Below are 18,143 nucleotides of genomic sequence, written 5' to 3' on the forward strand. Positions count from 1 at the left end.
AACGAACGTGTTCCGAGTATTCTAAATTAACGGTTTATCCGGAACACTTCCATGAATACTTGACGTAAAGGAGCTTTCCGAAATTTCAGAATAAAAAGGTGAATACTCCTTGTGTTGCAGGACCGCATAAAATCTGAATTCTTCTGTCATAGTCAAGACCGGAATATGAAGTTCTAAGACAATAAGCCATATTCTTTTATTTTTTTTTTGTTAGACCATGTCGGATGCCTTTTCAATATCGTCCTATCTCAAAATATTTTTCAAAAACTTCCCATTTCATGATTTGTCACAAAAACGCCCTTTATTAGAATAGATTGAAGAACGCTTCAGAATGCTTTTCATTAACTACCTCTTATGTCAAAATGCATTGAACTTGTGCTCATATAGGGAGTTTTCGAAACAAATTTTGATATATTGTATTTTTGAATAAAATTCTTAACCGACATAGCTTTTCTTCAATTCACGAAATATTTAGTAGAAAATTAATTTTTTCCTCCAAAACCTATTGGCATTTACAAATTTACTATCACTACTAATATACTACTTAGTAGTAACTACTAAAGGTACTTTTCTACTACAATTTTCGTTAAAGGGGATTTAATTATTACCCGGTTTCCTTACTTCGTAAAAGCAACTCGTCCAGATTTTTCAATTTGGGAGTGTCAAAGCTCTGCCGTCATTGAAGAACAAACCTCTAGTAATTGAATCATGCTACAAGTGTATAGGGGTTGAGCAGCCTTGTTCATAAACAAATTTAAAATTAACAAGTATAAAAGAACAAATTTTAAATTCATTCCATATACTCCCCCTTTCAAAAAGAATTATAAAAAGTTAAAAGTAACACGCTTTTTTTCTCTGATTTCGGGAAAAGTAATATTTTGCTCGATAAATGCTGGTTTACCTCGATCGACTGAAACAGATTCAATGTTAATTTTAAAAAATTTCGGATGTTTTTCAATAACTTGAAAGGATCCTACGCACGGCGAATTTAATCCATGTTTTTTGTTATCAACACGAACAAAAAGATGTTTAAATGGCTGTAAATCTTTAGGTAAATTAGGTAAATATATGTTACTTAAATTTTGGTGATGAGATATGCAAGAACGGAGGTGCTTAAAATGATTTTTAATTTTTGAAATAAAAACTAAAATATTGAAATTATTTTTTTGATTGAACAACTAGTTTTCCTGGAAGACGCAAGTTTTGATCATAAACCATTTCTGCGGCAGTCGCTTTATATCTTCTTTAAAACAAGATCTCAAACCTAACAATACTATTGGTAGTTCATCAGACCAATTAATAGATTTATCTATTGTCAAAAATGAAGCTTTTAATTGTCTATGCAATCTTTTAATCATTCCATTAAGTTGCGGATGATAAGCTGCAGTTTTGATCAATTGACAACCCACAAGTTTTGCGAATTCAGTAAAAATATTCCATGTAAATTGAACGTTACGGTCACTAGTGATAAAAGAAGGTACTCCAAAACGTGGTATGTAGTTCTTAAAGAAAACTCTAGCAACAGATTATGCTGTAATCTCTTTGAGAGAATATGCCTCAGGCCAACGGGTATTACGATCAATAATTGTTAGAATATATCGATAACCATTTGAACTCGGCAAAGTCCTACAATATCTGTGTGTATATGCTTAAATCTTTCTTTGGGTATTGGAATTGCAGCAAGAGATGATATGGTATGCTTATTAACTTTTCATTTTGGGCATCCTATACACATTTTTATACCTTTCATGAAAATTAAATGGTATATTAACTTCGTCACGAATCTCAAAATTGTAAGTCATTAAAGGAAAATAGATAGACCCACCATTAAGTGTACCGAAATTATCAGGATGAGGAGCTGAGTTGATTTAGCCATGTCCGTCTGCCCGTCTGTCTGTTTGTATGCAAACTAGTCCCTCAATTTTTGAGATATCTTGATAAAATTTGGTGAGCGGGTGTATTTAGGTGTCCGATTACACATTTGTCGGAACCGGCCGGATCGGACCACTATAGCTTATACAATACAAACAAATACAACCTATTTTTCAGAAAAAGAGGATTTTTGTCATATCTTCCTCAATTTATCAGATTGAAGCTTCAAACTTCACCATACGCTTTCGTATATTGCACATATTGTTGTTGGATGAGATCGGTCGTATATATAGCATATATCCCCCACAACCGATTGTTTAGATAAGAAACTTTTCGTAATTACTGCCCCATTTTCTCAGCTAGAAGCTTCAAATTTCACCGAATGCTCACGTATAGAGCATTCATTGTTGTCTGAAAAAACTGTATAGATCGGTGGTATATATAGTATATATCTCATACAACCGATTGTTCATATAAGAAACTTTCCGTAATTTCTGCCCCATTTTAACAGCTAGAACCTTGTAATTTCACCAAATGCTTACGTGTATAGCATATATTGTTGTCTGAAAAATCATAGAGATCGGTGGTATATATAATATATACCCCATATAAACTGTCATTTCTGCCCCTTTTTTTACGGCTAGAAGCATCAAAGTGATTCGTGATCATAGCTTTTATATACAGACCACAAAAAACGTGGAACTTTGCATCCTAACATAAAGTACCTACCTATTTTTTATTTTATACATATTTTAAAAATCGCTAAGGTCTGTACATCTGTTCACTATATATTTCATATCTTATACAGCCGATTATTTGGATATTACGAATGGGATAAGATTATTTTGCAGCCCCATTCATGAAAGGTATGAAGTTTTCGGCACAGCCCAGTCCCCGTATAACTTTTTGAAGTTGAATTCATTCTTCTCTAAATTTATGGGGTACGTGAAACAATATTTTCTTTACCAAAAATATGTTGAATATCACTGGTGAATTGAGACATATTATTCAGGATGTCGTGTTTGACGCGAACTACGATCAACTTTTGAATCGAGAACGTAAATGAGAGGTTTATGATCTGTATAAATTGTAAACAATCGACCTTCCAAAAATGTCTACAATGCTAAATATCCTGATACATTGACTGTACTTGACTTCAGAAGCGGTTAACTTCTTTGAAAAGAATGTTAAAGGTTCAATTCCATTTTTCGTTGACTGTTGTAGAACACTACGAGTTGCTACCTTTGCAGCATCAACTGAAACTGAAAGTTTGGCTGTATGATCAAAATGACTTTGACTTCTCAAATTTCTGTACAGCTTCAGAAGAACAAAGTAGCATCTGGTTTTTTAAATGGTTTTATTTAGCTTGACTTGACAGGCTGGCTGGCTGGCTGGCTGGCCGGCACGAATTTTGTAATTGAAATTTAAATAACTTCCCGATAAGCTACAAGCTTGAAACTTGGAATATAGTTCAGAACCCGATGACAATGCAATAATAAGAAAAAAACTCCTATAGGTGGCGCATGGATTGAAATATTTCAAAAAATCGTATTTGTGGTCCGATTTTGTTCATATTTGGAACACATAATACGCACATGAATAGAAGGCGACCTATAAAAAAAATCGCCGCTAGGTGGCGCAAGGATCGAGATATTCACAAAAATCGTATTTGTGGTCCGATTTGTCTCATATTTGGAACACATGATACATACATGAATAGAAAGGATCGAGATATTAAAAAAAATCGTAATGTGATTTGGTCCATATTTGAATAAAAAGCGACCGATGATGCCCGATTTGGCTCACATTTGAAACAGATATTACATGCAGTCCGGTAGAAGTAACATCAAAATATTTTGGAGTTCGAGGAGGGACAAGTATACGTGGCGCAGAGCAGAGTAAAGTCTTTGGGAGGATTATGTACTTAGATTGTAACAAATTGTCAGGAAAGAGTCCTTGTAATAATGAGTCACTAAATGAACTAAATAGAATGAGAAATAATAGGCAATTAAATAAAGACTAAAAATTTGAAAAAAAAAAAAAAATTTAAACAAAATTTTAAGTTAAACGGTTTTATTGAAAACAATACTTACATGAAGTAATAATAATACTAAAAGCTAGAAAATAATTTGGTAGTGTAGTGTACACAGCCAACAATTTCAATGCCAAATATTTAAATCAGTTAATATGCTACCCTGTAACAAAAAGAGTCTAAATTTTCATCAGCACAAAAAAAGGCATCTGATAATTGTTGCTGACATAGTCGTTCACACGATTTAATACAGGTGTGTGTACAACGCACAACCAAACCAAATTTGCATTCCGGCAAATTTGCGGACGTTGCATTTCCCACAGAAGTCACAGCTCAACACATATGTGTGGTATATATTTTGTGTCGAGTTGTATGTAGGTATGTAAGCATGTATGCTTAAGGTAAATATGTATGCTTAAAGTAAATATGTACGTAAGAATATGTGTAGAATAACTTAGTATAAATAAGCTGACAATATTTGAATAAAGAAGCATTCGCTCATTTATGTTGAAACCTCTCAAAACCGATTATTTCATTTTTCATCTTTTATATGGCGATCCTGCCTTGATTATACTGGCTGATTACTCAGCCTAATTCATTGGTAAGGATTTTACTGGCTGATTTACAGTCTAAGCGTTGTGAAAGAAAGAAAAAAAAGAGAGAAGATGAATTAAATTCGGGCACCAACAATAAAAATTGCGGCAATTGAAAAACTTCGACAGAACATACACTAAAATTGGAACGATACACAGAAGATTAGCATGGCCCCTGCGCAAGGATGACACCGAAATCGTGAAGCGTTCCACATTTTTAATGGTGATGAGATGATATAAACAACAGGACTGGCAGCGTAATAATTATAAGTATAATAAATATATTAGCGTAATCGTGAAGTCATTTTGACAATTTAGACATTATTTTTAAGCAGGAAAATATTCGGGCATCCTAACGGCTGCCTATTGACAAGCAAAAATTATATTTTTGCAGTAAACAATTTTTTTTCCCTAATTATTGAGTTATGTTCCCAGAAGAGGACACACAAAATCAAAATCAAGTGCTTAGGTCATTTTCATAAAACTCCCTAAATGTGAAAACATTTTTTTTACTGATGTTTTTCCAAAATAGAAAATTTTTTTAAGCCCAAAATGGCATAGAAAACAAAATTAGAAAAAAAGAAAATAGCATAGGAATTAACTTTTAATAATTAAACAAGAAAAAATAAACTGTATTTAACTATTCATCATTTGAAAAAATTTTTCAGAAAATTTTGTAAGAAAAATTAGAAATGTCAGAAATGTTAAATTAAACAAATTTTTCCTTAAGAACAAACATTTTTAGAAATAAATAAAAAAATAAAAAATAAATGTAAGGCGCGATAACCTCCGAAGAGATCTAAGGCCGAGCTTCTCTTCCAATTTGCGTCGTGCTCCTCTTGATTTTCCCTACAAATTGGCCGGACGGGACCTACATGTTTTATGCCGACTCCGAACGGCATCTGCAAAGCAGATGAGTTTTCACTGAGAGCTTTTCATGGCAGAAATACACCCGGAGTGCTTGCCAAACACTGCCGAGGGGCGACCCCGCTTAGAAAAATTTTCTTCTAATTGAAAAATCTTATTTCTAAAATTTTGATGTTGCTCTGCCCGGGAGTTGAACCCAGGGCATACGGTGTGATAGGCGGAGCACGCTACCATCACACCACGGTGGGATTTAGAAATAAACCTTTTAAATAATAACTTTTATAATGCTAACTAGATAAGGAAAAAAAATAAAATAAAATGAAATGCTTAATATAATAAACATAAAAAAACAAAGAAATAAGCATAAATTAGCATTTTTCCCACCCCCGAGGATACCATGATCCTCCTATTTCTCTGTGTAGCTAGTTGCATTAATTTGTTTCTGAAGCTCTACTCATCCCAAAGCATTTTTAACATACCATTTTATCTACCATACCCACTGGGCAAATGGGAAGATATCGTTAAACTACTCATAGAAGAAAAAACGATAGGAGAAAAATCTTACAAATGTATTAATAAAAAGACAAAAGTAAAGGCAGAAAGAGTAGTAAAGCATCTTAAAATAATAGTTGAAGCATGTAACAAAATAGGAAAAACAATTCAACAGTTAAATGGTAAACTAGACAGCAATCGAAAAGACCAAGCATATCAAATTTTTGCCAGCGTTAGAGACAAATTGGTGTCCTCACTGGCAAGATATGATATAGAATTCATAGTACCAACGAGTTTCAAGAAGGAAATAGAAATAGACTTTAGCACATTCCTGCTGGAGTCAGCCTCCGATTTAGAAAAGGAACCAGAAGTACAGCAAAAAGAAGAAGAAAAACAGGAACAAAAGGAAATTTTAATAGAGACCCCAAACTCTCAAACAAGAAAAGACAAAATGGCACAAACCACAGTAGAATTCTTAAAAACGGCTTCGTCAATTCTACCTGAGTTTGACGGTAAACATGAGAACTTACATAGCTTCTTCGACGCACTAGATATCCAATACCGAAGATATTACGGTAATACTAACAGATATAATAATAATAATAGACAAAATAATAATTTCCCAAGACGCAATTTTGGAGGTCAATCAAGATCATCCAATCAGAGTAACACGAGCAATCTCCGTAGTATAAACCAACAGGAAAACCAGCAAACTCCACTCCAACAGTAAATTCTAACGGTAATAAAATATGTACATTCAACTTGCATCTAAACAGCTACATATCTTCTAATACTACTCTAAATAAGTCAACTTCAATGTTCCTGATAGATACAGGAGCGGATATATCAATAAAAAAGAAGGGTCAAATTGACAGTAATGTCACAATAAATAACTCACAGATCACAGATTTAAAAGGTTTTGGCCGAGGCATAACAAGCACACTTGGAACAGTAAAAGCAGATCTAACAGATGATAGTCTTTTAATAGGACACACATTTCACATAGTAGAAGACAATTTCCCATCCCATGTGATGGAATTTTGGGACTCTACTTCATTAAAGAATATAATTGCATTTTAGATTATAATAAAATTGGGGACAGCCTAATACTACTACCATACGATTACCCAGAAGATATAGTAATCAATATCCGCAAGAGCCGAAGTAATTAGACAGGTTCATATCAATAGTTACAATAAGGAACTATTAGTACCTCATCAAGAATTGACTGATGGCATTTTTGTAGCCAACACGATAGTAAACTCAAATCAAGCTTTAATAAGAATAATAAATACAACAGATAAACATGCAATCATTCAAGATTATGACATCAAAACAGAAAGTTTAGAGGATTATGTAATAATTGAAAATACACCTCACTGTAAAGCTAATAATAAAGAAAAGTTAGAAATATTGAATAAAAATTTCCCACCATTCGCTAATTAATCACTCAACACATTATGCTCAGAATTCGTTGATATATTCTCATTAGAAACAGAACCAATCACGACCAACAACTTTTACAAACAAAAGTTGCATCTGAAAGATAACACTCCTGTGTATATTAAAAATTATAGACTACCCCAAGCACATAAGAATGAAATAAATAAACAAGTAAATAAACTAATTCAAGATGATATTTTTGAAACATCAACCTCAGAGTACAACAGCCCTACTTTATTGGTATCTAAAAAATCCCTTCCGGGCAAAGAAGAAAAAAGGTGGAGATTAGCTGTTGATTTCAGACAAATAAATAAAAAATTGACAGCTGATAAATTCCCTTTGCCTAGAATAGATGATATTCTAGATCAGTAGGGAAGAGCGAAATATTTCTCATGCCTAGATTTAATGTCAGGATTTCACCAAATAGAACTCAGCCCAGAGTCAAGGGATGTTATATCCTTTACGGCAGATAACGGTACTTATCGTTTCAAAAGATTACCTTATGGCCTCAAAGTAGCTCCAAACTCATTCCAGAGGATGATGACATTGGCATTCCCAGGTCTAAAACCATCACAAGCATTCTTATACATGGACGATTTAGTCGTTTTAGGAAGCTCCGAAAAACATGATTAAAAATTTACGGGATGTATTCTCCACATGCAGAAAATATAATTTAAAATTACATCCGGACAAATGTCTATTTTTCAGTCAAGAAGTTACTTATCTTGGACATAAATGCACAAGTACTGGAATTTTACCAGACCCAAATAAATTTAAAATTGTTCAAAACTACCCAACTCCCAAAAATGCCGATGAAGCAAAAAGATTTGTAGCATTTTTTAATTATTATGCAAGATTCATACCAAATTTCGCGGAATACGCGAGGATTCTAACAAGACTTAGTAAGAAAAATGTAATTTTCAATTGGACAGACGACTGCGAGAAATCTTTTAACTACCTAAAAAATGCATTAATTAGTCCAAATATCCTACAATATCCCAATTTTGATAGAGAGTTCTTTATTACAACCGACGCAAGTGGTTATGCTTGCGGTGCTGTGCTAAGCCAAGAATATGAAGGAAAACAATTACCCATTGCCTATGCCTCAAGTTCATTTACAAAAGACGATCGAAAAAGAATTGGCGGCCATACATTGGGCAATTATATATTTTAGACCATATGTTTATGGCAGAAAATTCACAGTGAAAACAGATCATCGATCATCGACCTTTAACGTATTTATTCTCAATGAAAAACCCTTCATCTAAATTAACTAGAATCAGGTTAGATTTGGAAGAGTATGACTTTGGGGTGGAGTACATAGCCGGAAAAAAAAAATTACGTGGCAGACGCTCTGTCACGAATAGATATCAATAATTTGAAAGAAATATCAGTACAGGCATGTAAAATAATGAAAGTCACGACAAGATCGCAAACTAAAAAGAACTCCAGTAATAACAGTAATAGAAATGAAGAGAACAAAAGTCACAAAGAGAACCCTATAATATACACACCGCTTATTAAATGTGAAGTAAAAAGACTAGTCCAGCTCGTTTTCGATCCTCCGAAATTATATTTCAAAAAAGGAAATAAAATTTGTAGTGAAATAAATATAGAGAATCAAATTGTTGAGGCGAAGATTGACTTAGGCCAATTCTTTGCCAGGCTTATGGAAAAAGTCGGCAATTTGGGAATTAAGAAAATGCATTGTCTTAGGAGACAAATTGTTTAATTATACTCGAGTAGACACATTTAAGGAGATAGGTACCAAAGTTCTCAAAAATTTAACTATTACATTAATTCCGGAGGTTGTGCATGTGACGGAAAATGATAAAATTAAAAAGATTCTTTAAAAATATTACGATGATCCTGTCAATGGTGGCCACCCAGGAATCAATCGTACAACTAATAAAATAAGACAAAAATATTACTGGAAAAATATGAAAAATGATATAAGAAAATATATAAAGAAATGCGTAAATTGTAATAAAAATAAAATTAATAAAAATATAAAAGAACCAATGATTTTGACTGAAACACCACCGAAGGCGTTCGAAATAGTACAAATAGATACAATTGGACCTTTACCATTTTACCAAGATTATTAAATGGAAATGAATGCGCTGCCACTCTGATATGTGATTTGACTAAATACTTAGTTGCAATTCCTATACAAAGCAAACATGCAAAAACAGTAGCCAGAGCCATATTCGAAAATTTCATCTTAATTTATGGAAGTATGAAAACAATAATAACGGATATGGGATCTGAACATAAAAATAGCTTGTTTGAAGAACTATGTAAGCTTCTCAATATTAAGCACAAAACATCTACGCCAGAGCCGGACACACAAACACTAAAACAATTGCATAAGTGTGTGTAAAAATTGAGTGACAACTCCCCACAGTGTGCTAAAAGAAAATGTGGACTGTGAAGTTCGAAATTAAAAAGGACTCTGGTTATTTGATTTCAAGCTAATCCTAACAATACTTACTTATATTCGTATAACTAAGAACGCGGAGGTCGAGCTAGCCAGATAAAACTTTTTTATAAAAGAAGGTATGGTGTTTCTTCAATGCAAAATTTACTTAAAAAATCACTTTTTCATCAAGAAAGAACTATAAAACAAAGTAAATGTAAAGATATAAATATATATTTTCAAAACATAAAGTTATTCAATAAAAAAAATGTATAAAAATTAATAAAACTAAGTAGAACGTATAAAAAGTTACTTATATTAAATTGTCAATAGTTATTAATAATTAATTAATTATTATTAATTATTAATATTTAAATTGTCAATATTAATATGTATGTTCAAAGGAACTTAATAATACTAACTAAAACGTATTAAAAGTTACTTTAACATTGCAGCATATTGTTTTTATTATGTGCCCAAAAAGTAGCATGGACTTTTCCTTTTGCATACACTGTTGATTTTAGTGAGTGACCAGCGAAAGCAAACGATCGTGATCGCACATTGTTATTGTCTGTGTGAAAATACGAACTCAAATTGCACAGTGGGGAATACTTATAGGCGGGTTCTCAAGAGCTTAGTAACATTGGATTTATAGCAAAGCTTTTATAAGCAGTTATTTCACACAATTATAATTAAAAACATATATATAATTACTACGTACCTAATGATGTATAAAGGAATAGCAACAAAAACGAAATACTTAGGACCAACTGTAAAGCGATCAGCGGGGCATTCATAAGGCTGAGTGGATAAAGGCATCTATCTGCCTTTACACTAGTATAAAGTATGAGTGTTGGATATTTCGAGTTCAATTCACAGCTCCCGAGAAGCTAGCTGATGAAGAAGTGAAATTTAGAAACATATCCTAGTAAACATCGCTGTCTGTAAACTTTGTCACTTTTCTTTAATACCAATAACAAAAACAATTGTATAAGGCAATATCAGACGCGGTTCCAGCAGCACATTTTTTTCATCCCCCCTGGAACCGCGCATGACAATATGAGCATGTCTCGTTAATTAAATACAGATAATAATATTGATATTATAGTGAACAGCGAAACTTACTAAGCTCTTGAGAGCGCGGCTATAGATAGCCCACACAATTAGGATTAAAAACATATAGAATTAGTATATACCTAATGATCAGAGCTGAGTAAATTCAATTCCATTACGTTCCTCAGTAATATTGGAAAAAGTAATCAATTCCTTTCCTCCACAGCAAAGGAATTGATTACATTTCAATTCTCACAAAAAAAAAAAAAAAAACTCCAAAAGTAATTTCGTTTTTGTGAGGCTCGAGTACAAAAAATACTTTGCGCAATTGTCCCTACCAACTATGAGTGGATAAAAACTTGGGTAATCAAAAACTGACGCTATCCAAAAAAAATAATACTTCGTGTACGTGTGAGCTGTCAGTCTGCAACTACTGCATACTTTTAGGTCCAAATGACAGCTGTGAACGTCAATGCGCAGTGTTGCCAGACGGTGCTTTAAAACACCCAAAAACCGTTTTCCTAATACCCAAAAATTCCATATGCTCCAAAAATTTAAAAATGTTCCAAATTTTTTTTTCGCTTTTTATTTCCAAAAAATTCCCAACAAAATGTTCCATAATTTTTTTAATTTACAAATTTAATATAAATTTTATATAATTTATATATGTATTTACTAAAAAACAATTAACATAAAATTACAGAATAAAATAAAATAAAATTAAAAACGATAAAAAAAATTACATAAAATAAATTGAATTAAATAAAGTAAAATGAAGCAAAACAAAATAAAATAAAATGAAATAAAATAAATAAAGTAAAAAAAAACTAACTGAAAAGAAACTAAAGCAAATGAAATGGAATAAAATTAAATAAATTGAATTGGTATAACAAAAATAGAGTGGAACGAATTAAAAGAAAAATAAATTCAATGATAATAAGTGGAATGAAGTGAGATGAAACAAAATAAAATGAAACAGAAAAAAATGAACTAAAACGAAAAAATATGAAACTATATGAAATTAAACGAAATGAAGTAGAATAAAGTGAATTAATATGGAAAGAAACAATAATGAAACTATATGAAATGAAAAGAAATGATATAAAATGAAATGAAAAACAATATAAATCATTTGAAATGAAAAGAAATAAAACGAAATGATATGACGTGAAACTAAATAAAATAAAATATCATGAAGTGAAACGAAATGAAATGAAAGAAGGAAATGACATGGAATTAAATGAAATGAATCGAAATGAAATAGAATGAAATGAAATAAAACTAAAGGAACAAAAAATGTAACGAAAATAGATGCACCAAAATTAAACTAAAAGAAGTAATAAAAGGAAAAGAAACAAGATTCAATGAAACTAAAAGTATAGAACTTAAATGAAATGAAATGAGATAAAATGAGAAGAAATAGAATAAAATAAAACCAAATGAAATAAAATAAAAAAAAAACAAAAATAAAATAAAACGAAATTTAAACGAAATGAACTGAAACGAAAAATATGAAACTACATAAAATTAAACGGAAAGAAATTAAAGAGGATAAAATGAATTGATATGGAAAAGAAACAAAAAAAAATTAAACTATATGAAATTAAACGGAATGATATAAAATGAAATTAAAAAATATATAAATCATATGGAAATGAAAAGAAATAAAACGAAGTGATATGAACTATATGAAATTAAACGGAAAAAAAGGAAATGAAATAGAATAAAATGAAATGATATGGAAAACAAGCAAAGCAATATGAAACTATCTGAAAAGGAACGGAATGATATAAAATGAAATGAAAAAAATATAAATCACATAGAAATGAAAAGAAATAAAACGAAATGATATGAATCTATATGAAATGAAACTAAATAAAATAGAATATTATGAAGTGAAACGGAATGAAATGGAAAGAAAAGAAATGAATTAATTGAAATTCAATAAGATAAAATGAAATGACATGGAATTAAATGAAATGAAATGGAATGATTGAAATAATATAAAACAAAATGAAGAAAAATGCTATGTAGTAAATGAAATGAAATAGGAGAAAATTAAATTATATGGAATGAAATTAAAGGAAGTTAAATGGAACAACGCGAAACCAAACGGAAAAGGCATGAAACGAAATTAAATTAAATGACAAAAATTGAAAAAAATTAATCAACCGAAACGGAAATGAGTGAAATAAAATGAAATATTATGAAACAAAATATAATGAATAAATTTGGAATAGAAAGCAATGACACGATATGTAATACAAAGAAATGAATAAAAATAAAAAAAAATGAAATGAAACAAAATAGAACGAACCGAAATAACATGAAACAAAACGAAATCAAGTGGAATGAAATTAATGAAATGGATATAAAGTAATATGAAACAAAATGAAATAAAATAAAATAAAGTAGAATAAAATAAAACCAAATGAAATTAAATTAAAAAAATAAAATTAAACGAAATTTAAACTACACATTTAAATGAAATGGAACGAAACGAAATGAAATTGGGTGAAACGAAAGGAAATTTAGTGAAAAGAAATGAAATAAAACAAAATGTATTGAAATATTAAACTTAATGAAATAATATGAAACTAACTAGAGCAGAACGAAACGAAATAAATTGAAATGAAACAGAATAAAATGAAATGATATGGAAAAAAAACAAAAAATATAAAACTATATGAAATGAAATGGAATGATATAAAATGAAAGGAAAATAATGTAAATCATATGGAAATGAAAAGAAATAAAACGGAATGAAATGAAATGAAATTGACAATAATAATATGGAAATGAAAATAAAAGAAATTAAATCAAGTAAAATGAAATGAAGTGAAACAAACTAAAATTGAATGGAATGAAATGAAACGGGACGAATTTAAGTTAGATTAATGAAACGAAATGAGTTTAAGTGAAATGAAATAAATGAATAAAATTAAATCGAATGCAATAAAATAGAATTTAATGAAATGAAATGACATGGAATAAAATGAAACAAACAGAAAAATGAAATAAAATGATATAAAACGAAATGAAATGAAATAAATTTCAACTAAAGGGATGAAATAAAATGAGGTAAAATGCTAGAACAGGGGTCCACTGTTAATACGCGTCCAAAAATATCGAAAGAGGCAAAAGACGCGTATTAATCTCGACAACAATATCGGAAGGCGGAAAATGAAAATTTTATCTCTGTCCGGAGATATTTGCAGGTAAAGTTGACAATTTTCATGTGGTTTTTGTAATGTTGTTATGTACTGAAAAGAATTTTGTGTACAAAGGGATTTTGCACGCATTTAATTTTGATCCCACCCCATTGGTGAAGCGGTCATGGTAATTTTTTATAAGAAGGAAGATGTTCTGCGCAAAAATACTATGGCTTCCACCCCCGGTTTCGGAGGTACCCGGGATCATTTTACGAGTTTTCGTTAATATCTTTTAAACGACTAGAAATTTTTATTTTCCGCCTTAGGACTATTAATATTGATATCAAGACGCGTTCTTTGACACCTTTCCCGACATTTTTGGATAATTTGCTCAAGTTTTTAATATACATATATAAGTATATTATATATATAATACACATATAAATATATTATATATATAATATTATATATATAATACACAAATTAAATGGCGTTAATCTGGAACATCGCCGGGTCCACATATTTTCATTGCCCGAATCTTTCAGGTCGCACGATACCCTACAACAAAAAAACAATCAATCCAAGAGAATGGCTGAACTTAAACATGTACTATGTACATGACATGATTTGGAGGTGCAATTTATTACTTCTGCAATCGCACACAATTTGGAGGCATCAAAAATTGCAGCTCCCCTGCGTAAGGTCCATCGAAATTGCAGTTCACTTTCACTAAACTAGTTACTTACAATCAAATGTTCTATTGATGTTCAAAATGCAGCTGTTGGTTGCAGGCCCACATCACAATGCATCTCAAATAGCTCCAACATTTACCTCCATTGGAAAACCTACTAAAATAGAAAATAAATTATTGGTAGTTATCTAAAAACCAATAAATAAATGTTGCAAAAGTATTTACCTATGTATATTTGCAGTCAAAAAGTGCTATTTTTTAAAAGAATATGCAGAAATATTTCCATTTCTGCTAAATTGCGTAAATATCAATTTTCTGATGACAGCTGTCTTTTTATTTTATGATTTTTTGTATAATTATAACCCACATACTTTTAGGCGCGTATGAATTTTTGAAAATACCCCACAAAAGTGCGGTGGTGTTAGTATTTTTCAGAAAAATATTAGTTTGTGCCCACTCAGCAGCATTTAGGTGATTAAATTTTGAATTTCCCTAAATATTGTCACGGATATTAGCATCACTAAGCTATACCATCACTAAGGCGATGCTAAGGCCATGCTAAGCGGTATTTACGTCAATAATCAAATCATGTATACACATATACAAAGCAGACGAGAGATGTCACACACAGATGCATTTACTTATACGCCTATGTGTGTGCGAGAGACTGTAAACTACAAACTCACATACATCTGAGAGACGCTAAAAAGTAGACAATTGTAAACAAGTAGAAACTATATGAGAACTATAAACAAACGAAATAGTTGGTAAGTTCTGGAAATAGAAGAGCCTAGATGTATGCAGCGTAAACTATAAAAACGGCACAAGCGAGTAAGAAGTAAGTCAGTTTGATTTGAGCTGTCAAGCAGTTTCGATTAAGACGCTATCTAGCGAGCAAGAGCAGTATTATTTTGAAATTCAGTTTCATTTGAGCATCAATCAGTTTGGTTATTAAGCAAGCTATTCGTTGCACAGTTTGAGTGTTATTGTGAAGTACTTTAATAAAGGCCATTTTGCATTATTACATATTGGAGTTATTTATTCAACAGTTTAGTGATTCGAACTTAGCAGAGGGTTGCAAATAAGAGGATTTGCAGGAAATTCGTTACAATATCAATACAATTTCATTACTCTTTTTGACTAAATAATGAGTTATCATTCAATTGAACCATGGCGGAACGATACAAGGTGGTAGCATGGGACAGCTGATTATAAACTTATTTTATTTGATTTGATACATCAACTTCCTGCGCAGTACGATTTTGACATTTGTCCATCGAATTTACAAAAACAAAGTACATGGAATTTTTATTTATGTTTGTAGGTATGTCACCATGCTACCACCTTGTATCGTTCCGCCATGAATTGAACAAAAGAAATAACCAAATATGAATACTTTTGATGATCAAAAACTGTTTTTTGCAATCACATTTTGGAATCACATTTGAATCAAATGTGCTTACTTTAGGTGATCAAACATTTTCAATCATTTTTCATTCAGCGTTCTGAATCTTTTCTGATTATCTTTGTTGACTGAATAATGCATTTTATACTTGTTAAAATGTTACTTTTCATTGAAGATCTTATTTTTTCACATTTTCACATTTTTTCAATCATGAAGTTCAGAAAAAATATATTAAAATTGTATTCTTCAAGACAAGAAATAATGTAAATACTGCTCCTAACAAAAGATGTCCCCAACAATTTCTCCACCTTAGGCTTCCCAGAAAATACAAATCCAACCATTACACAATACAAATGTTGTGAACTATTTGAACCCAAGGTAAGTGAAACTCTCTTGGCATATGTACATATGTACCTGGATATGGCTTCAACATCCCGTACCGTATCGTATTTTAAGATATTGACGATCATAGCTGATGCCGAATGTTGTAGTCGCAGGTGTATATTGGCTTAGTTTGTTTGCGAGTGACCTGTGGTTCAAATAGCTCATTACCGCATGCTTTCTTCCCCTGATGAAATAGGATTACTACGCAGTATCTTATTTTGAATTAAATACGAAGAATAAATACATGATAATGGTGTTCGAAAATCATTAAAAAATATCAACCAAAACGACTGAAATATGTTCACGAATATGATCAGAAAATGACTGTGAAAAGCAGTCAAATATTACTCTAAAACAATTAAAGCTCAATTTTACAATGATATCAAATATGAACAAAAAGCGTCTCGAAATATGAATCATAAATGCTTACTCAAGAATAATCACATTTATGGTACATTTTTCTCCCGACGCACTATGACGCCTCTGCCCGAAAAGCCTGGCAAAAATCAAAAATTTCATGAAAGCGTTCGATAAACATAATACATGTATTTAATAGAGAATTTTCCATATATTACGAATATATAACTCTTATTAAACAGAAAATGATATTTTAGGAGGTAGAGCCGCTCAAAGTTGACTAATTTTTAACACTTAGAAAATTTGTGGTTTTTCTTCTTTTTTGTTGTATTAAAAATTGTTTTGTCTCTAAATAAAACGGCCTGCTTCTGCTTTCTTGTATTATAACGAAAGGATATTTAATTCTAGGTTGAAGCAAAACATAAAATTTGTTTTTTTTTTTTTTTATAAAAGTTTTCAGATCTACCTGTTTTTCGAAAAGCCTATTTATAGGACCTTTTTCGAACTTTGATGGAAAATAAAAAAGGACAAAAAAGGTCTCCGTGAAATTTACAGCAGGTATTTGCTAAATATTCAGTTACCTGAATTCATAAGGTCTACCTGTGTCCAGCTGCGATTTCACTTTTTACATCAAATAAAGTGAAGCAACCTTGGGTATAAATACGCGCCTGAGCACGTATAGGTAAGAAGGAGACAAGTTTAGTACGGTCACTTTTGTTGTTGGAATTTGTTAATAAAACCAAAACTTTCGGTTACAAGCTGCATAATATACCTGGCACTCATTTCCATAATTTGAGTATATAAAGCAATGTTTAATACAACACCCAAAATCAGTCGTTTTTTGGAGTCTATAGAATAAAGTATTCTGTTTATTCAAATAAAAATAAATATGGCTCACGTATTTTTTTAGTAAGATATACTCGATGGAAAATTTTAATATGTCTCTAGAAAGCTCCACACTAGTTGAGGTGTTCAAAGCTTCAAAGACAAAAGAGGAGTTCGTTGAGGCTATTATGACAGAATTACCAAATGAAGCATGCAACAAAGAAGACGAAGACTTGAAAGAAAAAATTGGCTTCGTCTACATTCGAATGCACAGAAAATGGCAAACAGTCGCTCGTTCTACTTCAAGGTTTATAAGTAAGCATGAAAGCTGGCTAGCTGGTAAAAGTTTTTTGGACGAAAAAATGCCTAGCACATCAACCAATCGAACTAGAGGAAGACCAACAAAACCCATAGAAGAATGTTCGACCTACACAAGAAAAAGGAAGCTGTCAGATTATACTAGAACTATCGCCACGATTCATATTTCAGAAGCACTGGCTATTAAAATCTCATATCATAGGAGTAGTTGCGTTAGCAAGTCCAGTGCGACTGAGAGGG

The 18,143-nt window shown here is 31.3% G+C and overlaps 1 protein-coding gene and 1 non-coding gene across 14 annotated transcripts in view; one reads left to right on the plus strand and one right to left on the minus strand.

The window, feature by feature from the left end:
• The window catches only part of Tomosyn (syntaxin-binding protein tomosyn), an 835,312-nt gene that overhangs the window by 94,986 nt on the left and 722,183 nt on the right, over positions 1 to 18,143 (minus strand). The gene's annotated exons all lie outside the window — the stretch shown is intronic.
• On the plus strand, positions 4,609 to 4,716 carry LOC137251540 (U6 spliceosomal RNA). The gene has a single exon (XR_010953285.1). It is a non-coding gene; the product is annotated as a U6 spliceosomal RNA (small nuclear RNA).

This window comes from Eurosta solidaginis, chromosome 4, assembly GCF_040869045.1.
Source record: "Eurosta solidaginis isolate ZX-2024a chromosome 4, ASM4086904v1, whole genome shotgun sequence".
In the NCBI taxonomy this organism is placed as follows: domain Eukaryota; kingdom Metazoa; phylum Arthropoda; class Insecta; order Diptera; family Tephritidae; genus Eurosta; species Eurosta solidaginis.